Source organism: Athene noctua, chromosome 6, assembly GCF_965140245.1.
Source record: "Athene noctua chromosome 6, bAthNoc1.hap1.1, whole genome shotgun sequence".
NCBI classification, from domain to species: domain Eukaryota; kingdom Metazoa; phylum Chordata; class Aves; order Strigiformes; family Strigidae; genus Athene; species Athene noctua.
In genome coordinates, this window is record NC_134042.1 from 53,041,203 (window position 1) to 53,064,799 (window position 23,597).

At 56.6% G+C, this 23,597-nt stretch overlaps 1 protein-coding gene across 3 annotated transcripts in view; it reads right to left on the bottom strand.

Annotated features, from left to right (window-relative positions):
- Positions 1–23,597, bottom strand: part of LRFN5 (leucine rich repeat and fibronectin type III domain containing 5) — a 43,092-nt gene that overhangs the window by 10,433 nt on the left and 9,062 nt on the right. The window lies entirely within an intron of this gene.

Here is a 23,597-nt window from a genome sequence, read left to right on the forward strand (position 1 = left end):
TACAGTGCCAGATCCAGGATCCTCCCGGAGTGTGGAAACAAGGCAGATAACAGCCGTGCCCACACCAGCTAAATGAAATCATCTATCAGTGACTAGTGGAGAGGCTCGGCGGGAGCTGTGGCACCGCACAGCCCTGCGGCAGCGTCCCCTGGCTCAGGCGGGCGGCGGAGGCTGCTCCGCGCAGGCGGCGGGTGCGGGGAGCGTCAGGGAGCCCCGTCCTGTGGAAAAGCACCTACGGGTCCCACACGAGACTTGTGTGGCCACAAGAGACGGCGCCCACATCGGAGGAGCTCCACATCAGAGGTGAAGCGCTTGGCTCCCTCTGCGACTGGTGAAGTTCCACATGTGCGGATCGGGTTACTCACCAGCACCTCAGAAACATACTCATGATGCTCACCTAAAACAAAATAAAGCTTCACTGCTAGCCATAGTCTTGTATTGTCGTGAATATTTAAAGACATTTAACATCGGAATGATCATTACTGCTCCCGTTGTCCAGCCCGTCCCTAACCCATCCCCAGCACCATGCAAACTAAGAGCAGCCAAGTTGCAGAAAGGATGAGTGAAAACACCAGCCTCCAAACCTTGCCCTTCAGCACTCTCAGTTTATTCTTTTCCTGATACTTCTGGGGACTGTAGGTTTTCATGACTACTGGCTCCAACCTTTGAGTTCCCACTGGAGAAAAAAAAACAAACCAAGGATGCAACTGTGGCCTCCAATGGAGCACAGTACTGTGGGCACAGCCTGTGGCTCCACAGCGCTGGGAGCTGGTACTGTCCCCATCCTGCCACCGTGCGCTGCAGAAGGGACCAAACTTCCCACCAGCCTTCAAGTGTTTCCTGGGTTCGGTTTTGCCCGTGCCGCGCCAGCACTGCAGGTCGGGGCAGCCCTGCTGTTGAACGAGAACAGGGATGCTGAGCAGCGGAGGAGGGTGTGCAGCAGAGCAACGCCCAACACCTGGCGTGGCGCCTGCAGGCACGGCCGAGGACTGTCACCTGCCCTCCCCAGGGGCGACTCCTCATCTACACCTGGCACCCACCAGATTCAAACAGACTCAGCGGCCCAGGGCACTGGTGGCACGACCGCCAGGGTCCCCAGTCTTGGCTGGGGGCACCAAGCTCATTTAGATCTGCAAACGTAATGCTGTTAATTTAGATTGTAGCTGTGATTACAGTTAATGTGCTTGGGTTCAGTCAAGTTCATCTGAAGAGCTGTACAAGATTAAAACCGAATCAGCAAGGTGCAGGTACAAATTTGGCAATACTGTTACAAGATGGAAGAGTGACACGAGGAGATGCAGCCTTAACCCATCCCCAGCATGACGAGGTCGTGATGAGGTTACCAGGCGGGCAGGGCGGGCAGGGCGGGCAGGGCGCAGCCTGCCAAGACAGCCCAGGGCCACGGCTCCCCGCAGGACGGACTCTGGACCAACAACCACCACGGGTCACTTCCTATTTTTCAGGACCACAATTGTTACCTGTGCACAACTGTACGTTTGAATGAGCGCCTGGGTTATGGTGACACGAGTCATGCTAGGATTAGGTACGCTGCGTTTAAACCCCCTAAGGAGGACGGGGAATCAAGGCTTTATCGTGAGAGCCTGGTTACTCTATCAACAATGCAGGCCTTGTGATACTATATATACTGTATATATACTGTATGTTCATACTTCAAGCATATACACTGCATATACTAATATATAGTATATATACCATATACACTCTACTATACGCTCATACTTCGTATGAACAATGCAGGCCTTACTATACTATAATATATACATTTTACCCTATATAGTATATGGTACCCTTGAAGAGAAACTAAAGGACTGATTACAAAGGGACCATCCTGCCCAGAAGGCGCTGAAAGTTGAGTAATTCCAAAGAAGCAGAAAGTCAGCAAAAATCTATGGTAAGTCGGGGAAAGGCAAAGGCAGCAGTGGAGGAAGATCACGACCACCAACTCAGTTCAAGGCCAAAAAGACTTGCCCCCCCCCACCTGTAAGGAGCTAAGTTACACAGCGAACAAGGCTAATTTAAATAGAACTAACGGATAGGGGACAAAGAGGCAAGAAATGACCCCATGGTCGCCACAGTCAATGTGTTCTGGTGCAGTCAGAAGTGCATAAACCCCCGGAAGCTCCAAGCTCTGCGGGTCACACAAAGACGTACCGACGTTTGGAGCCAAAGAGCAGAACCAGACGCTTCAGGCAACGGAACGGCCAAGGCCAGGCAGACCTGAGCGGCCAGGCTGGTGCTGAGCCCGCGGGGCCTCCTGGTGCAGAGACAGGGACAGCCCTCCTGCCGCCCAGACGTCGCCCCTGAACCGCTGCAGCCCCTCGCAGGGGGGCTGCTCACGGGGCTGGGGGGCAGTACGCGGCCTCACGGCCACCGCCCCCGCTGAGGAGCTGCGGGAGGGAGCAGGAGCCGCAGGGCGTGGGGGCTCAGAAGAGCCCCGAGGAGACGCGTCCTCAGAGCTCGGCGGGGCCGTGCCCCCCTTCCTTCCCCGGCACCCCGTCCCACCCGCAGCACCCGCACAGCTTACAGCCTAGGGCACAAAACTCCCTTCCGACCAAGCAAGGCCTTACCTGATTCTCATTACTTGCTTAAAAAATATAAAAGCAGAAAGCGCATTATTACCATAAAACAGGGAAATGCTGGTTTCCTAAGAGGGTGCACGTTGCTTTCGTTTACTACTTGGTGTCTGCAGAAAGACAGGGATAGTCACGGTCCTCACGTGACGTTTGTGATTCCTGCAAAGAAAGGCTCTCATACACTAAATTTTAAGTCAATTTTGTTGCTACATTTGATAATTTGTTATTCCATCTGTCTATAAAAGACAGCTATTAGACAAGTGACAGCGGCAAAAATTGTGTCTCTGAAGAGCAAACCACCCCCTCTTGCTTGCCGGGGGGATTTTTGTCCCCGTCTTTGGGGGCAATAGGTTTTATGATACTTCGTGCAGCATCTGCTGAGGCGGCCAGTGCTACACAGGGTCATTTCCATATTGTGAATTACAAAGCACCGGGAAGCAGCGGGATCCAGGAGAAGTCATTCATTAGCCAACTCATTAGCCAACTCATTAGCCAACAGTTTCCACCGCCGGTGCAGAGGGTCGGTGCTACCCAAAGGCAGCGTGCAGGGGAAACCCAGCGCGGCACACCCGACACCCTGCCGGGCTCAGACATCATCTGTCAGCACTAAGGTCATGACAGAAGCCACCGACTGCCTTTCCTACCCCTCCAGGCTTCTGCAGAAGTTGTGATTTTCAAGGTCTTTGCAAATGTAGCCTTGTGGTGGGGAAAAAGAAAAAGTCTGGAAGCTGATGTTATTCGCCTGCTGGGGATGAAGGATGGGGAAATTGCCACCCCCAGTCACCAAAGGCATCCTGCAGCCATGCTGAAACGGGTGCATAGAAATGAAGATGCTGTGATAGATGGCACACCAGCTGCTAAAACTACTTAAGTAGAGAACAAGGAGCTTCAATTTCACAAAGGTCAACGGTTTGTAAACACGCCTGAGTGCTCTGCTGAAGGGAAACAAAGCACCTGAGAAAACAGAAACACTCAGATCAAAGAAGGAACCTCACCCAGGGGTTTCCCTGGAGGCTCTGCTGGCCGCACAGCTGCTGCACGGGCCAGGACCAGGGGCCACAGCCACGGGCCAGAACCACCAGGCAGGACCACGGGCCAGGACCATGGTTCAGGATCACTGGCTGAGACCACAGACCAAGACCACAGGCCAGGACCATGGAACAGGACCATGGGCCACAACCACGGGCCACAACCACAGGCCAGGACCACGGTCTCTCGCCACAGCAGCGTCCACGAAGTGCCCCACCAGCCGCGGAGCCTCGCGCCACTGAGGAGCAGCATCCCTGACGTGGGCAGCAAGCAGCCTTCGGCTGTCCGGCCGCTCGTCCCGAGGCCCGGCCTATCTGCTCTGCGGGAGATGTGCTGGTTTGGCTCTCTGACGCCTGCAGTCCTTGCTGTAGGACTGAACAGGTTAATCACCACGGGCAGCCACGGGAGGGAGGAAATACTGTAGCCCAGCCTTTGTTAAAGGGCTTCAAACGCTGCAACAAATACAGCTGCACCCCCTCTAACCTCTGGGAACTTTAAAAGCTGCCGGACATCAAACTGTGCTTGCTCCAGGGCCTCCTCCTGTGCGCCTGATGCTGGCGCAGAGGCGGTGGGTGCACTCCAGAGGTGATGTCCCCCTGCCAGCCCGGCGCTGGGGGCTGCCTGGCTAATGAGCTGCTTCACGGAGCTGCTCTCATTTTCCTCCAGCCTTAAGCCGCAAAGGATACACATGCAAAGCGACGCATTCTGGGAGGCAATTCTTCTCCCCATAATGAGGTCTGAACTGGCAAGATTAAAGTCAACAATAACAATTATTTTAATTAAAGAGATTTCTAGAGAAAGCAGAACCGGTATCGGTAAGCCCTAGCCCGCGCCGCGCCCGGCTGACAGCCGAGAGCTGTTCTCACAGCTGGCGGCAGGGCAGGCACCGAAAAGAAAGGAGGAGGCTGCCCCTAGCCAAGAGCTCGTCAGGGTCTGCACCCCTTCCTCGGAGCCTGCAGAACGGGGGGACAGCCCCGAGGGCAGCTGGCAGCAGGACCCGGCACGGCTGCAAGAAGAGATGGAGGCTGGGGAGAAAATGCTGCTGCCCTGGGGCGGGCAGGGATGGGGCTCAGCGCTGGGCTGGGAGGTGCTGCTGAGCGAGGACCACGCCAGCACATCCCTCCGACCGGGGCTCTCGTAGTGACCCCCAACAGCCAGCGGCCGAGCTGGAGACGCGGGTCAGACTGACCCCTGATCCGAGCCACAGAGCCCCTCTTCAGTTCCATCTGAGGCAGAACATCAACCCGTTTTCTCCAGGAAGAACTAAGACAACCACAGTGCTGCGGTGTGAAGAGCAGAACCGCAAACTGCATCTTCCCGGGGGGGAGGCTGCTTAAACCGGCAAGCAATGGCAGGGAGGAGGGCAAGGCACGACAGGGAGGGGGTGCGAGGGGGGTGCAGGTGCCCCGCGAGGGCCGGGGCAGGGACACCTCCGCCGTGCGGATCTCCCACCAGCCCACCACAGCCCGCAGCGCCGCACGGGAACCGCGCACGCAGCGAGGTGCCGAGGCAGGGCCGTGCCTGCACCCGAGGCAGGGCCACGGCGGGTGTCCCACGGCTGAGCCTGCTGCGGGCTGCGCTCTCCTGCCCCGGCACCCCCCGGCGAGGCCCTCGGAGCACCGGCACCACGCGGAGCCGGGCAGCCACGGCCGGAGAGCAGCGGCCCGGGCGCCCACCAGCAACCCCCGCGCAAGGAGCTGAAGCAGTTAGCGCCTCAGACATTCATCGACATAGAAAACCTCAAGGACAGGCTGTGACTAGCCCAAGGAACGCTGCCCAAGGGGGCGTGGCGGGATGCACACCCCCACGCCCGCACGGCTGCTCTGCCAAACCCCTTAGATTAAGTCTCACAGGGGGAAACATGGGCTGAGTGACACCGCCTGTTCGGGTTCAAAGACTGGTAAGAGATAAATAGGCAGCACTCGATGGACCTAAACAAAAACCGAGGAAAAAATAAAGGGGGGGTGGGGGGTGAGCATGACCACTGACTCAACTGGACGAGGGGTGGGTGCACCCCTTCCCCCTCAGTGCACACACAGAGCCCCTGCTCCACCTTTTCCTCGTCCCTCACAGAACTGAGTTTGTGGAACACCCGCCTCTCTCTGTCTAGTACGCACATCAGCTGGTAGGAGAAACTTAAAAGGTGACAGAAAACATCGCTGGGTGTGCACCCACCACCCAGCATTACCAGACCTGAGCCAACGCTGGATCCAGGGGTGGCGACCGGATTTCTTTGACTCTCTCTCTCTCCTGTCTTTTTTTTCTTACAGATTTATAGGAGACCATGTCACTTACTTATTACCCTTTTCCAAGTTTAAGTCGTTTCTACTGCAAGTAAAACATTTTAACTGGTCGGCTGGTGCCATTTCACCTGAATTTAACCCGAGGGAATCACAAAACCTTTATGACTCTGGTCTCCCAGTCCGGGTCGGAACATCCCTGCTACAGCCTGGGACCTCGTCAGCCAAGTGGCTGTGATAACGCAACAGCCATGACTTTAGAACAGGACCTAGCGCCCACCCTGTCAGTACAGTGACTTGATTTCTGAGGAAGAGTGCAATATTAACATGCTATAAGAAATACTGGCTGCTGCCTAATCCCAAGGCCCCGTGCTGGCCCGTCATCTGCCTCGGGCAGGGGTGGCCAGACCCCAGCAGGACCCTGTGGTGGGCAGGCAGTGCTCCCCATCCCTGTCCCAGGCTCCCTCCACCCAGACAAAAGGTTTGCACTAAGAAGTGCTGGGCACTACAACAGTAAAAAAAAATTTCATTATCCAGAGCATGGAGAACAGAGAGCAGCATGAAGCTACCACATGCAGCATATGCAGAAACACACGGAACACCAACCACCTCCAAGCCATCAGTGCTTCGCTGCACCAGCAGCCCTTTTTCCCTCTCCTCGTGCACAGCCAGCCCTCCCCTGACAGAAGGAGTCACTGTGTGACTGCCAGTGCTGGGACGGGCAGTAGTGTCCCACCAGTGTCCCAGCACGGAGGGGGGAAGGACACTGGGGGTACCCCAGCGCCTGGGGCTGGCATGCGGGACGACGTGGTGCCACACTGCAAGGTTCAGGCAGAGGGTCCAACCCTTCACTGCGAGGCCAGACCTCTCTGCCAAAGGACCAGCAGGAGGACATGAGCCACGAGCACCCACACAGACTGGGGGCTGACAGGGACACGGGGGGACATGCTGGCTGTGGGGGCTGTGCAGGTTCTCACCCACCCGGGCAGCCGCCCGACAGCCAGGAGCAGCCTCGGGGCTTTGCTGCGGTAGGACAGAGCCTCTGTCGCGGCCTGTATTACAAGGATACTAAACTGATTATTGCTGTTAATTTTACACATTCCTAGATGTCCATCTGCCATGGAGCCAGCCAAGCAGTAGGAGCTGTCACGTGCCAGAAGAGAACCGAGGTGTTGCAGCAGTTTGGCTCTTTACTCCCCACAGCTCATCTGTTCCGTAAGCAACTCTATCGCCTTCATTGATTGTGATCCTCAACATGATTCGCAAGTTGCTACTTGCACTTATTTTGTCTGCTGATTTTATTATAACCCGTAAGATTGGAGTGCTTTGGCATAATACTTTGCCTCAAAATCTCATCAGTGTAAAACAGACCGGTGATGGATCGAGGCCACTGACTTGATGGTAAACTCCTGCTGCCTTGGGGCGGTGCCCTGGCCTGCAGCCCCCTGCGCCTGCAGCTCCCCGGGAAATGGCTGCTCCATGGCCTCCCACCATGGCCCCAGCGCCCAGGGAACCCCTCGGAGCAGTGGGGAAGTGGACATCTGCTCCAGCTTCAGTCCCGCACGTGAGATTCCTGGTCTCGGCACGGGGAGAGGGCACAGCCACGCCACAGTGATTGGCAGCGTTAGAGTTCAACTGCTGCAAGGTCACCCAGTGAGCACCAGCATCGGATCAGCAGGACACGAATGGGATCACCAGGATATGAAAGGGATCAGCAGGGCACGAATGGGATCACCAGGACACGAATGGGATCAGCAGGACCCAACGCTTCAGCCCAAACGCAGTCTGAACACTTGATCTGTACCAGTGAAAATGAGGGTAAGACACGGAAAGGTCCAACGGCCCCACTAACAAGTGCAGTCACAAGGCTCTTCCTCCACACGAGGAGTTCATGAAATCAAAATGTTAGAACTACTCTTGAGAGAACAGACTCTTGACAGAGCCGCAGATCCACTTTGAGGGAGTTTTAATCTCAGATGACAGAATTCCACAGAAAATTTAACCAAACCCCCCCCAAAATAGATGGCGCTGATTTTCTTTTTTCACAAGCATCACCTCTCCCGCTCTCGGCCACCGCCACAGCACGTGCCTGTGGGTGCCTCTGGGTGCCTGTGGGTGGCTTGGCAGCTTGCTGGGAAGCTTCGACCTCGACAGCTTTCAACAGCAAAAAGCATTTCCCAAATTCAGTTTTCCCACAAGGAAAATCTCATTATTTTTACAAAAAAAAAGAACCTATTCGCCATTCAGAGAAACAAAACGAGAAGCCTTGCTCAGGCCTGTTTGGCCACAGACGGGACATCTCCCAGCAGCAGGGAGGCGGGCTGAAGGAGGCGCAGGGCGCACGGCGCTTGGTTTTACATGGGCAGGTGACCCCAAGGGCTTCTCCGTCTGCTCCTCTCCAGCTACTTGTTTTAAAAATTTGGCCAGCATTAACAATGGGTTTTGATTAATCAAAATGCATTCTGCAAGGGCTAAAGCGAAGTGAAACAAACCTCACCACATTCAATGCTGTTCATGCTACGATAGGAGAGCCAAAAAACACCATTTGTGAAGCATTTGGGCACTGCGGCGCCAGGTCTCTTGGAAGGACCCGTGAGCAATCAAGTGCTCGCACCTCGGAGGAGGGTCTGCGCGGGGCAGCAGCCTCACAGCGGGCAGCAAATCCAAATGTTCCGCCCATCCCAACAGCACCAGCTCTCCTGCCTGCATGCCGGCACGTGCCGAAGGAGGGCACCGGGCTGCAGCATGCTGGGGGGAGGCAGCCGGATGCTGACAGGGCCCCATCCCGGCACTGGCCAGCTGCAACCAGGGAGAGCCCATGGTGAGGGCAGGAGTGTGCAGGGGGACACCGAGTTGCTGACTGCAACCCCAGGTCTGGCACAAACTGCCTGCAGGATTGGCTTTGCAAGTGTGACTGGTTAAGGCCAGAGGGAGGGAGACACCCCGGGAGATTTTCCGAACAGCTCGTTGCCTCCGTTTGCACCCATCTGCGTGGTTAAAGGAGAGAGGAGGGCACACACAGGCAGTGAGCCGCCCAGTTCCCCCAGTAAGGGTGAGCAGATGGACCCCAGGACAGACCCCAGGATGGACCCCGGGACAGACAGCCTGCCTGGCAGAGCCTCCACACAACTCCCTGAGCCCCTGAAACAACCCATTCCCGACCATCACCATACAGAACGCCCAACGCTGGCAAATCCTAACTTAATGCTCTGATAAAAATGTAGCGACGTTATTCCTAAGGTTTACCTCTGGCAAACCAGTACCAGGTTGTTCAATGCACCGACACCCGCGTGCCCAAAAAGGGGATGGACACCAAGGGGGACCCAGGTCCGGGGCGCTGCAGCCATCCTGCCCCACCAGACCGAGAGCAGAGGGAAGGGCACGGTCAGAGGGAGATCACCAGCACCACAGAGCACAGTGGGGGTTAATCCTAAACAGATTTCCAAGCCCAGTTTGTGGGTTTCATCAAGCACTGTAAAAATAACTCATTCCTTCCACTGCGCCACTTCTGCACAGTCTACAAAATCAAATGAAAAGTAAACTAACAATGATTTACTCCAGATGGACGTTTATTATCCCAGTAAAATATCCTGCAATCGTTGCAGGATTAACTGAGGCCAATTCTTTTCTTAGTCACAGTTCTCTTACATAAACATATAGTAAATTAAACGATCTAAAACCAGACGGGCATTTATTAGGGTTGCCTCTACACTTGCCTGAACATCACTTGTGGATGTGAGTCATAAAACATAAACTGGATTTTAAGTTCTAAAGTTTAATTTAATGTCAAGTAATACCGGGTACAAACCATAGAACTCTCTCATGGAAGAGTACTATTTAGTATCTGGGTCTGGCCTGTTAACTGGTAAATCAAAATGGATGTGGTCAAATTAGCGACTGAAACAACCTAAGAGGCGCCATGTATACAGCAGCCTTGACACTTCAAAGGCAAAACCAGGGAATCTCAAGGAGATAAAACATTTTCATCACAATAACGAATTATGTGCTCCAGCAGAACACATGTAATAAAAGAAGGACAACAAGAGCTGAAATGGAAATTTGTTTTGCAGAAGCCAAGAATAGTAAATGATTTATATGCACTTATTTTAATTTATTTTCAGGCTGAGTGTAATTTATCTAAAGTCATCAAAAATTAATAGGCCATACAGAAAGGAGTTTTAATAAATTCAAACTTAAGGGGCATACAGCAAGTACACCTCTTTTCAATTGCTGTTAGCACTTAACTATCTAATTAATCCCCCACGTTATCTTGCCTGGAAGCCCAAGTAGCCCCTTCGTGGGGCCGCAGCGGCCCCGGCCCTGCTCCCAGCATGGCCTGGGGAGCTCTGAGGTGACACTGGCCCTGGCAGAGGCTCTGACTGACCCTGGAGCAGATTCCAAGCAGTTCCAGGAGACGGGAAATTCCTGGGATGCAGGAGCACCCCGTGACTCAACACAGCGAACAGCCCCGGCACCACCACCGCGCAGGTTGTGTCCAGCAGCAACGGGCAGTGCCAGGGCGGGGGAGTGCAGGGACAGCCCCAGCCCCCTGGGACGGGTTCCTGGGCACTCGGGATGCAACAGGGACCCTGGGACACGGGGTGAGGCAGGGAGCTTGGAACAGCTGGTGGAAGTGACTGAGTCCCTCTCCCTGCCTCTCCCCAGGCTGATTCAAAGCACCAGAGTCTTGGGACCACGACGCCAGTGGCTGGTACCCAGAGCCCGCGAGGGACGGGGCTCCTGGGCATCCCTCCGGCTGCAGATGGGAACACAGTGACCCTGGAACGGCACTGGAACACCAGCATGGGGGCTGGAACACCAACACGGGGGCTGAAACACCAACACAGCACTGGAACACCAGCACGGGGGCTCCCTGACCACACGCAGCAGCAGCGGGAAACCGATGGTCTCGGTCTGTATTTAGATCCAAAGGAAACCAACAGGCATACTGAAAGGAGTATTTCCCTTTACTTACCAAGGATGACAGCTTCAGTGAAATACTGGGACCCATATTTTTTAAAACTTCAGATACATCTGTCAGGGTTGGGCAATTTTGCCTAAAAGAGAAACTTTCAATGAGCCATAAGGGAGAAACTATTTTTGCAATCTTCCCTTTGGCTCAAAATCTGCTGCTGGGATTTTTGCAGGAGGTAGAGCTCCGCACACTTGAAGAAACTGATGGCTCTAAAATACATATTTATGGTTTCCTGATTTAGGGAAAAACAACAGAAGAAAGCAATGATGAGCCGCACGAAGCACCAGCAGAGCTCTGGAAACAGGACAGACAGCAAATTGGGGAGCAGAGGCAGCATCAGTGGGGAGACAGAAATCAAAGGGTTCATGGGGCAGAGGTGCTGAGCCCCAGGCACTGCCCGGTGCTGTCTGACGGGGGCAGCCAGGCGAGTGCGGGGTGCTCGGGCACAGGGTGCTCGGGCGCAGGCTGTGATGCCCGACAGCCACTGCCAGCAGCCCCGTCCTGGTGGCTCCCAGCAAGTTGCTCCCTGGGGTGACACCAAAGAACTGACGACGCCTCCACCAGATTCAAAAATCTGGGAGTTGACCCCCCAGAAGGAGTGAAGGGTCAGCGCGCAGAGGCCACGGCAGAGGGTCCTGCTGCAGAAGGCCCTGACGCCTCTCGCTGCGGCGCAGCCAGGAACGACGTGCCTGGCCTCTGCTACCAGTTCCTATCGGCTCCTTCCACAACTGCCAGCTGAGTGCATTCGGAGGCCACAGAGTAACGACCCCAAAAACCTGGTATGCTCCCGAGAAATGTGTAAGCAGAGCTGTGCTGGGCAACACAGAGACAGGGAACCTGCAGGGTCTGTGGAAAGACAAGCCTTGCTCTGCAGGGAAGGGCAGGGCAGGCGAGAGCCATGGAACAGCCTCGGGGACACTGGGCCGGGTTAGCGCCTGTGATTGACTGTCCAATGGGTGCCCGGCGGCATGTCCCAGGACACTGGGAGGTGTTTGTCCCAGCAGCGGGACCAGCTCAGGAATTAGGGCCTGGGCCCCGTCACGCGCCTCCGCCGCCATCAGTCAAACAGCGGCCAACCCGCTGAGCTTGGGACTCCCCAAGGGCCACGGCGCAGGGAGATGCTGCAGGGCCACGTTTGGGGGACTGACCGCTGGAATCATCCCCCCACATTTGTCAAGATACAGACAAACCCAGCTGTGCCTGACAAAGACGAGGAACAGCGAGAGATGTGCGGCAGCTCAAGCCTCAAGGCCCGCAGAGCGGGGCCACCCCCCAGGAACACAGACTGCGAGGAGACGGGCTGGGGAGGGGGAGAGGGGACAACAAACCCCCATCCTGACACAGAAAGCGAAGCCGCGAGACTGAAGCCTCGGGGATAACCCCAGCAGGGACGGGCAGCTGGGCTGGGCACGGAGCGGGGTCAGCAGGGGGCACAGCCCGGGCGGCCCCACCGGCTCGAGCGTGCCCGGACGAAAGGAAGAACTGGGGACACCCAGAAATGCCACATCCTGCAGCGAGCCAGGGGTGAGGGCGGGCAGGGACGGGAGAGTGGAGGAGCCTGGGAGGGCAGAGCAGAAGGACAGGGGTGGGAGAGGGGCCGAGCACGGCCGGCCCCAACCCAGCCCCGCACCCCGATGCTGGCTTTCCGGGAGCAGGAAGGGCAGGAGAGGAGCGGGAAAGTCTGTGGGAAGAGCTCGAGGTGGAGATTGTGAGGGCGTGCAAGTGGGAGGAGAGAGAAGGCAGTGGGAGGCTGCAGGGAGAGGAGAGGGATCCGTCCCAGGAGGAGCTGACGGCACAACTCCCCCTGGACCCAATCATATTTAATTTTTCTATCAGTTTTCATTAGCCTTTCTCCATGCCTCTGGTTTGTCCACAGTGTTCCAGGATCTGTTAAAAATAAATCATTACCGTCTCGGGGAGCTCCTTGGCCAATTATTTTAATACTCCTGGGTACCAGTTATCCAGTTCTGCTCCTTTTAAAACATCTTCTTTAAATTGCCACTTTTTAACCTTTTTCTTAGTTCCCGTAGAAGTAGAAAATACCTCACTGTCTCTGTGAGTTTGTATTTCTCTGCTTCTTTGCAAACGGCAAACAGAAAGAATCACTGAAAACTTCTTTCTCTTCTGCATCACTCTCGACAGTATTTCTCTCTTTGCCTGCAGTTAGGTCCAAGCCTCAGAACAGGCTTTTACTTGTATCTAAAATGTAATTCTCCTTCTGCACCTGGTACCTGACCCAGCTTATTTAACATTTTAATTAGAAAACTTCCACTGGCCTTGGAGAACAGACACATGGGCGCAAAAAAAGACCCTCGGTGGGCAGAAATCTGTCTGGGGTGCAGGGCTGAGAATTAAAACCATGGTCTGGCAGAGACATGGCTCAGGAAAGGGCAGCGAGAAGCACGGAGAACCTGCACCCCCCAGCCCCCGCCCCGACGGACGGGGCAGCGGGGTCCCACCTGCACCCCGGCTCCCCGGGAGCACCCCAGAGGCTCCTCAGCTCCCAGACAGCTGCTCCAGGCCCGCGGTTTTAAACAAGTCCTCGCCTAAGCAAGTGCATCATTAATTTATGTGTTAATTGGCCACTTCTCCTTCCTCTGCCGCATCACCTTGCCGGGGCTACCCGGGGCGGTGCTGTCCCAAGTGCTCTCTGGTCATTAAGCGCAGGGCTGGGACTATCAGGTGCAGCCTACGGCTTAACGGAGCCCGTTTCTTTAACTAAACCACAGCTCAGAACTTGCAAAGACACCAGCTTAGTGCTGAACAGCATCACTGAAACGTGGCGAAGCTGTACGGTGATTATTTTTATGACCTTACCCCATCTCCGAGTTACAGTTTTGAACAGTTTCTGAACCTAATTATCACAGATCATTTTAATTAATTGGGGAAGGGCTGACAGAACAGTGCTGTATCTTTTTGTCTTTTTCCAGACGACAAATCAAACATCTTGTAGGACAGAAAAAGTAAAAATACGCAAACAAAGCGGGTTTCCCTTCAGCTGGGCAAGATCAAAAATATTTTACACAGGTTTTTGGAAAAAGAAATCCTTAGTCGCTTTCAGAACTTCTAGCACAGAGCAATTACTCTGAAAGACTTTTCTCCCCCTTTTCTACATTTTAGTGTATAAAGAAGATACCATCGAATCTGCCATGTGAGACCCAGTCAGTTTGCAGGTTTTACAGCTCTCGCTTCTGTGCCAGATAATTTAATGGGTCTCTTGGTCCTAATGTTCTTAACTCAGCAATGTGTCTGAGCATTTTAGATAAGAGACATACTTAAGGCCTTGGCAAAGAAGTTTAGATTTTAATTGCCGCTTCAAAAATTGATCAACCGTGCTGCCGTTGCAAGACTTCTGTTGAACTCCTGAAACAAAACGCTGATAGATGGACACCCCCGCCCTGCCCCACCCCACCTGCACTCCAGCTGAGACCCACCCCGCTGGACACCCCGGCGGCGCCTCGCAAGGCTGCGCGCCTGGACGCGCTGGGTTTACACCATCACCCAGCTGCGGGCCAGCTGTGCGGGAGCCTGGGTGGCCAAGGACAGTGCTGGGCTCTGGCCACCCCGCAGCAGTGCCGAGGGTGTCCCCCGCTCCTGTCCCACCGCCCCTTTCACTGGGCACTGGGAGAAGACAGGGATATGGGCAGATCTGGATGACCTCTGCCCGCACCTTCCCTCCCAGGCCGCGTTTCCCTGCTCGCAGGAGCCCACGCTGCGCTCCGGGGGGTAAAAGGTGACTCTGCCCTTACGCCAGGTGGTAGCAGAGCCGGGGTGCACCCCAGCCCACAGTTGGCCACCTCAGAGCACAAAATCCTTCGCTAACGTGCGGAAGGGAACTCAACAGGTGGAGCGGGTCCCTGGGCGCTGCCCGGGCTCCCCAGCACCTCCCCATTCCCCCGGAGCAGAGTCAGCTGCTCCCTCCACATAGGGCCAGTGGGAGCCCCCGTGGCCGAGCCTTTCGCGGGTGGGGGCCGGCACCGGCAGCCTCCACGCACCCCCCAGCACCTCCTCACAGCCCAGGGGACACGATCCCGGGGGGCACCCAGGGGTCTGCCCACACCCGCTCGGCTGCCCCCACGCAGGGACACCCCCACGGAGAGGGGCAGAGCGTGACCCCCCCACAAGCTCTGCGGCACAGGGACCAGAGATCCTTCAGCCCCGGGGCCACAGCACGGGTCTCTTCCTGCAGACACTTTCCCTCACAGTTTTCCACAAGAAATGGAAGGGAAGCACACGCAGACCCCAAGCGGCTCCGTGACCTGCACCCTTGGCCACGCCGCCGTGTCAGGGAGGAGCAGGACCCCCCCGGCTCCGCTCCGGAGGCCTGGGCTTAGCCGGTGACCAGGCCAGGGATATTCACCTGCAGTCCGGGCATGTCTTAAACTTATTTATTTTCCACTGAATTCGTTTAGGTATAATTCTCTCCTATCTTAATTAATATCACGGAAATTATGCAGTTCCCTTTCCACAAAAGGAGAAAGAGCAGCATTATGCAGGAAAATGCTTGTAGAAACAAGAAACCTCAAACTTTTACCTCAGGTAAATTAGCATGACTTTACCGAAGCTAATTGAGTTATCCTTAAATTATGCACAGAAATCAAAGGAGGTACTTCGCTCTCCCCACAATGTCCTCTTTAAAAATGCATCACTTTTCCTCATTTCCAGGCTCCCAGGCACAGGAATGCATTTTTCCATGATGTGGTTCATGTCACATCCTACTCACCAAGCCCAGCGGGTTCGTCGGGAAGGAGCTTGACAAGAGGGAGGGAGAGGAGGGCGGGGGGGAAGCGGCTGGATGCGGCCCCGGGAGCAGCGCCCGGCCGCCATCCCGCTTCCTCCAGGGCTCCCACACCTCCACCTGCTGCCCAGGTGCCCCTCGGATTTCCAGGGGGAAGTGAGGGAAAAGCAGCAAACCCGGGGGGGCTGCTCCCCTCAGCGCAGCGCCGGCGGCTCCCGCTCGGCAGCGGAGCAGCAACTGCCAAGGGACCAGCGCGGAGGCACCGCTGCCCAGAGGGGATGGAGAGCAGTGAGGGGACAGTCCCTGCCTGCGGATCTGACAGACTTCTCATAGTTTTTCATCCATCTGTGCCAGCTACAGCAAAAAAAGTGAACAGCGTGCCCCCACCTGCAGACCAGAGCTGGTAACAGGGCATCTTGCTAGAGCTGCTCAACTTTTGTTTCACTCTAAACTGAACAAGAACCAATCTTTTTTCTTCAAAATTACTACTAGGGAGCCCGAACGCCCCAGTGTGCCAGGGGCACAGTATCACCAGCAGCCTCCACAGCACCAGTGGCAGCCCTGGGATGGCGCCGCTGCCCTGTGCCCACACACAGGGATGTCTGGCACAGCACCACACACTCTGGGCCCCCGCAACACCCGCACTCCTGGGGCAAGGCTTTCCAAAACATGTCCTAAGTGTGAGGAAAAGTCACCACACTTGAAACATTTTGAGCAAAGCATTTTGTAATCAAAAAAATGGCATTTTCTGGTGCCAGCCACGGCCTCTCCCAGAAGATAACTAACACCCGCCATGACCCTCCCCGGCACACCCGCCGCCTGCCAGCAGGCCGAAGCCCATCGCCACGCTCCCCCGGGCCCAGTGATCTGTGCCCTTCACATGTGCCAGCGGCCACCATTAGTGATTGTGCCAGCAGCTGCAGTCACCCCACAGGTGGAGAAGCGTGGTCAGGATGATCTTGATTAGTGACAAGAAATCCATCAAGGACAGACTTCGATCTCCAAACCCTAGAAAATAGGTAGAACGTCCTGGACCATAAAGAGAATGTCTGGGACAGTCCCTGGCAAAGTGACTGTTCGATTCATTGACTTGGCAACGAAACGGACTTCTGAGTGCCCTGACAGTGAACCACCTTCGTTACGCCCCTGGGAAGCACCCCGCAGTCACAAGGCCCTGCCCGGGCTCAGCCCCTTCCCTGGGCATGTGCAGGAGCAGCAGCATTATGTGAGCCTGGGACCGGGGGTGAGAGTCACCGACCGGCCGGGAGCTCACCGGCCTGTTTGGGAAAGCTCCGACCTCGGGGTCTGTGTGTAACGGGAGCACAAAAACCGGCTGTCGCTGCGCGGGGCGGGTGGAAATGTCCACCCCGGGCCTGGGTAAATACAATCTCTCTCGTGGGTGTGTCAGGATTGGGTTATTGCACGCCGGGCATGAATCCTGTTCTCAGAGGACACCAGGACCACGCTGCGCTCCCCTGGGCACCCAGTGGGTGCCCGGCACCTGTCGGGTGGCTGCCCCCACCGCCAGCAGCTCTCTGCCAGGCTCAGACACCTCTGTGCCATGACCTCTCTGCGCTCAGTCCCCTCGCTGTGCCCTTGCTTGCTGCCACCAGACCCCGACACGCCTCTGCTCCTTCCCGAGGGGGCTGCACACACACCCCCTCCCAGTGTCGACCCTGGGGATGCTGAATCAGCACCTCCCCTCTCCCAGCACCAGCACCCCGCTGCTACCAGGAGCCACCAGCACCTTTCCTCAACCTCCGGCAGCATCTGCTGATTATACGCGTTCCAGAATAAACTTCCTGGTAGTGTTTGAGAAATATTAAAAAAAAAAAAAAAAAAAACCAACAATAATGCTGGTAATAATAACATTATTTTTAAAGGAAGTCACAGTGCTGTGGCAGTAACCTACATCCTCATGTTCCCTACTTTTCACAAGCAGCATGGAGAGATAAAGACATAAAAAAGAAGGGGTAGCTATGTATGGGGAAAAGGAAGCAATAAATAAATGGTCTCTGCAGACAAGAACTGCAGGTGGCCAGAGCCCACGGGCAGAGCCTCCCATTGCTGAGGCCCTGCCAGCCCGGCGAGGGGGCTCTGGTCCAGCGCAGGGACGGGTGCTGAGCCCCCCCGGTCAGATCTGCTGTAAGGATGGAATTGCCCAGGCTGAGCAGCACTGGCTTGGAAACACCACGGGACAGGAGCTGACCCCTGGGTTTGCTTTTGTCTAGTCACTGAAAAACACCATGAAACACCACGGAGGCACAGAAATACCCAGCAGCAGCAGGCCAGCACCTCTCGAGCATCACCGGGAGCAGCCGCAGGCCAGCACCTCTCGAGCATCACCGGGAGCAGCCGCAGAGCTCCCAGGGCCCCGTCAGAAGAAGCAGCACAAGCTCATCAGCTCCTGAGGTGAGCCCCGGACACCACAGCGGCAGGAATGTCCCTGCTCCGGCACCAGGACCTGCTCGGCTCTGACAGCCACGGGCCCAGAACCAACCCCGGAGAGCAGCACCCGCCCAGCGTCACCCCGACAGGGACCAGGGGGAGCGCCCGGGGGCACCAGCGCCCGGTCCATCGCAGCCCGAACCCCAGCGGTGCCACCCCGGAGCTGCTGGGAGAGGAGCAGCCCCCAAGTGTGCGATGAGGGGAGAGCTGCCAGGAGGTGCCCAGGGAAGGGGAACCCTCCGGTCCTGCTGCCAGGTGAGCCGGCACCAGGCAGCACAAGCGCGTCTCATCTGCCGGGCCCCTGGCGAGGACCCGGGGGGACTGGGGGTTCTCACTCCGCAGAGCACCAGCGTGAGACAGCTCACCCCATCAGAAAGGAACAGGGCAAGGCTTCCCTCTGCTTTACCCATTTAAATTAGGGGAATGTGCTACTCCGCTATTGGCAATCAGTTAAACTCTCATTTACATACGCACACGGGAAAACAAACAAACAAATCCCCAAAGCAGGAAGCACCACCTCCCGGTGATGCCCTGGCAGCCTTCCCTTCACACACTCTCTGAACCGGCTCCCCCGGCCCTCACTGCACCTCCTGGGCGTACAGAGCCGTCTGGGTGTGCAACTTCCCTCCGACATACCGACGCCCAGCCCATGCACCCACCGCGGCGCGCCTGGAAGTACACTGGAGAAGACTTCTTGCAGAGCAAAGGGATTCCGTTTGGAAGGCTGGTGCCCCTCAGGAACCACGTCTAAGGATACCGCAGAGCGGCCCCCGCCCGGCAGGGATGGATTCAGCCATCAGCTCCGTCCTCTGTGGTCACCCGCGGGAACACGCTGGTCTGAAACGGGCACTGCGTGAGACATGAGTTCATCACCCCCGCACAGGTGACGAGACCTGCGGGCTGACACACGGGAGGTTCCTGCAGAGGGATACACCTGGCTGCAGGGGGGGGACACGGGACAGAGACATGGGACAGGGACACAGGAACAGGACAGGGACATGGACTAGGGACACAGGAGCAAGGCCGGGACATGGCAACAGGACAGGGACATGGAAGCAGGACAGGAACACGGGAGCAGGATGGGGACATGGGAGCACATCGCCCCAACAGGCACTGCCACACTCCAGGGCGCTCCCACCACACTCCTCCTCCTCCCCCCCATCAGCCAGGTTTAGAAGGAAGCCCACCAAGACCGGACACGAAAGGGCCACGCAACAACTCCTCCTCCCTCTTGCCCCAGAGCCTGTGCCAACCACCAGCATGTGCTCAGACTTCCCTGGAAACCCGCTGAGTAAAGCCAGTCCGACACCGCGGGAAGAGTTTCTGTGAGCCCTCCAGGGCCCCGCGGAGCGGGACAGCCCCGCTGTGCTCAGGGCCATGGTGGAAGCCCCACCGGTGCAAGTGCAGCCCAAGCCTCGGCCACCCGCGGCCACCCAGCTGGGATCTCACTCGCCCTCCCCTCACCCAAAGCCTCGGCTGTGTTTGGGACTGGGTGCTGCTGGCCAAAGGCCAAGCTGCCTGGGGGCCTGCCCCACCCCAGGAATTGGCCCTGGTTTTGGGGTCCCCGAGGGTGACGGGCACAGCCCGGGAGCACAGCTCTCGCCCCAGAGGATGACGCTCCCTGGCAGACCCCGGGCACAGGAGCTGGCTGGAGGCAGCCAGAGCCAGGGTCAGCTCAGCAGCCCAAAATGCCTGGACACACAGAAGCCCCCCAGGCCCCAAGGCCGGGTGCAGCACAGCGGGCACGGGGAGCAAGGGGCTGGGGACAGGGACCGACGGCTGCACACAGCAGGGACCGCTGCTCTGAGAAGCCGAGACGAAGCCATTTACAAGGCTGGTAACACCAACTTTACATCACCAGGGACTTCAGCAGGTTGCCGTTCCCATTCCCGTCTTCATTCGCTGGGGAACTGACTTCCCACCATTGGCTTTTTCCCCTTTGTTAAGCAGTACCAGGCCTCCCCCCCTTCAGCCCCTCCAACTACCCTTAACTCAGTCACACACCGTTATCTTGGCCGCATGCAGAGACTGTCCTTCCCCGACACCCAGGGGTGGTGTATTTGCAGTTAATTTCATGATGAAACACCACTCATGCATCAACACAAAGTGACATTTAGAAGTATTTTGAGCCTGTCCCACTGCAACACAATCATACCATATTAGCGTACAAACTTCTTTACGGGAAGGAAGGCCATGTCAAAGTTACAGCCTTAACCCATGGCACATTTTAGAAGCAGCAGCAGGGCACAGGTAAACAGAAGATAAGACACTGCATCACACAAGGACAGGAAAAGGAAAAATGTGCGGAGAGCTGATCACTGCCAGCACAGGGAGACTCATGGCAAACGCCACCCGGGAGCCACGAGGCTGCGACCAGCCACAGCGATCCCAAGCTGGTGCTTGGGCCCTCCACAGAAACAGGCTCAGATCCCGTAATTTTGGGAAGGATTTGAAGCAGCTGCTTGAGCTTCACAGGGTGCAGCAGCACCTGGGAGGTTTAAAGTGTTACAGATGTAGGGGAAGGCGGCAGTCCCGGGTGCTGAGAGGGGCAAGCGCTGCGGACAGAGGTGCTGCCTGCGCCTGCATGCCCCGGGAGCAGGACAGCCCCGAACCCACCCTCCCGGGGAAGGCATTTAAAGGACGTCTCCTCTGCGGATGCCAAAGTTAGGAAACCTGTATTTTAACCCCTTGTCTTTGAAGCCTGGTTGCCATGGTTACCACAGAAGGGCCTCACAGCAACTGGGAAATCAGCATTAATTTCCCCCTGTGCCCAAAAAAGTCCCGGCTCTGCTCCCGCGCTGGGCCATTACAAGGGGAGTCGGGCCCTTACGCCCCAACACCTCACAGCTGCTGGGCTGGCAGCCGAGGCTTTGCTCCCCCGGCCGAGGGCAGTAGGGGGAGGGCAGGGGGAGGGCAGCACCCCCAGTCACTCTGCCTGCTCCCCTCCCACCTGCCCAGGGCCGCCCTCCCACCCTCCGCTGCCTTTTACTTCTTTTGGCAGAGGGAGCCATTCCCCGCCGGGCTCTTATTTATTTTACCTTCTGCGCCTGGTTTCCCGGGAAGACAGCTGCCAGACTACTGGCAGTTTGGGGTTTTCCTTCTGACGAACAGTAACTGGCAGACGAGCAAACTCCCTGCAAAGTGCAACCGAGAAAGTAAGTGCTACAAAATAAGAGCAATTTATTCCAGGGTTTACAAATCAGTCTTCGGTCCTCAGAGATAATTCCCATCCACCATCGGGTGTTTACATCACTCCGGCACTGTCAGGTTACGTGAGCTGCTTTTCTCTCGGTATTTGCACACTCATGTGCAGACAACCCCCTTTCCTCATGCTGTATTTACATTCAGCACGTAAGGACAGAGGCGTTGCCTGACCTGTGCCCGACCTATGCAAACGAAGCCTAATTTTGTCACAGGATTGCACGGAAAACCAGAGCACGCTTCTGACCAGTATTCATGATTTTGGACAGCAAAACCTACTGGTCTTTCTGGAAAGTTCTGGTAGTCTGGAAATGCCTTGTGCACCCACCCGGCCCCAACCACACACTGGAGTTGTGCTGGCCAAGTTCCACGGCATGGGAGCAAACCACCTCTCAGTGAGATTTAAACTCTAATGTCCAGACACACTGAACTAGCTTTGTTCTACTCCTGAGTTACTCCTGTACAGTCTTACCGATGTCAAGGAGTTTTTTACATTCCCATTCCTCCCTGCTGGGTGCTGGTGGGGCTGTGCCCAGCCTGGGCGCTGCCGATGCCACCACGAGTCCAGACACCTCGGGGCTCCCCCTCCCAGCCCGGGGCCGTGCAGCTGTGGGGGGAATTGCCCAAATCCTCCCTGGCCCTGGACGTGTCAGCTGGGATGCAACCGCACGGCCCAGAGCCAAAGGACTTCCCCGTGTGCTGGACCCAGAGCATCTGGGAACCCACCAAAGGCAACGGATGTTTCAGCCCCCACGCACACGCCAGGCACACGGCAGCACTCGAGCAGCGGCTCCCGAGCCCAGGCCGCGGGGAAGGGCCCAGCACCTCCACCAGGGAGGGCGGCACCCCGGGGGTACTGGCCATGCCCCCAGATAGACCCCGGTTTGGACGCCATTTGCTGACGCGGTGCTTTCTGAGCCAGGCTGACCATTAAATACCCAGCCTAGCTTGGAACCCCTTCACAAAGGCTCACAGCAGTAACAAGCTCTCCTGTTTTCACCTGCGCGCATGGTAACCAGTGCACTGTCCCAGCGACGGCTGGGTACCGGCCGGGTACCCGCAGGGCACCGACATCCACTCCGACAGCCCGGGTGAGGCAGGTCCTGCCCCACTGCCGCTCCACGCACCCACAGCCCCTGCCCTGAGCAGCCCCATCTGCACCCCCCAGCCCCGCACCCAGGGCCTCAGAGGAGGCAGCGAGCAAGCGCGGGGCAGGGGAATGATGCACAGGGTCAGACCAGTGCTGGGACATTTGTCCCGGTTTTGGCTGGGAGAGAGTTAATTTTTCTTCTTAGTAGCTAGAATAGCGCTGCATTTTGGATTCAGTTGGGATCTGGGATGAGCAGAATCTGATAACACACTGATCTTTACGGTTGTGACCAAGAGATCAAGGTCTCTCCAGCCCCCCATGTCCTGCCCATGTGCAGGTGCACAAGCAGCTGGGAGGGGGCCCGGCCAGAGCCCCGGACCCAAACTGTCCGATGGAACATTCCAGATCATGTAACGTCATGCTCAGTATATAAAGGAGGGGTGACCAGGAAGGGGGGGGGGGCTCTCTATCGCTTCTGAGATCGCAATGGCAGGATCTTGGATTTTTGGGATCACTGGCCAGGAGCGGGCTGGGGATCAGCGGGTGGGTGGTGAGCAATCGCATTGTGCATTGCCTGTTTGTTCTCTCTGTTATGGTTTTATTTTATTACAAATACTAAACTGGTTTTTATCTCAACCTAGAAGTCTCCCTTTACCCCTCAATGGCCCCACCCGTCCCCTGGGCAGGGAGAGGACGAGCGAGCGGCTGGGTTGTGTTGGGCTGCTGGCCGAGTTCAAACCACAACAACATCTCTCAGCGTTCCCCCTGGCCTGGCATCCCCCCGACTCTGCGCAAGGCAGGGAGGGCTCCCCAAGGGCGGCTGCTCCCCTCAGCTGCCACCGTCCTGGCTTGGGGGGCACCCACGAGTGGCCGCCACGCTGGGAAGTCGAGCTCAAGACTCTGACCTGGCTGGCATCCACATCTTGACATCAGCAGGTCAGCCTGTCACTAATTGAATTATACCTGCATTACTTAATAAACAAAGAATACTCTCCACATTATAACGATGTAATCCTTTAATTGGTTTATGAGCACAGAGTCCCAAGGGGAGTGTCACAAATCCATCACGATGCCCTGAGCGCTGCATTTCTGAGCTGCAGAGATAAGGAGTGTCGTACGCTGGCGCCTGGCTTGGGGCTGAGCCAGCGAGGGAGCCCCACCAGCCCCGCTCTGCCACCCGCCACCAGCACCCAGCCGCCACGGGAGAGGGCTACCTGCCCATCCCGGCACACGGGGGTGACCCCAGAGCCGGCCCCTGCCAGGCAAGACGCGGGGACAGGGC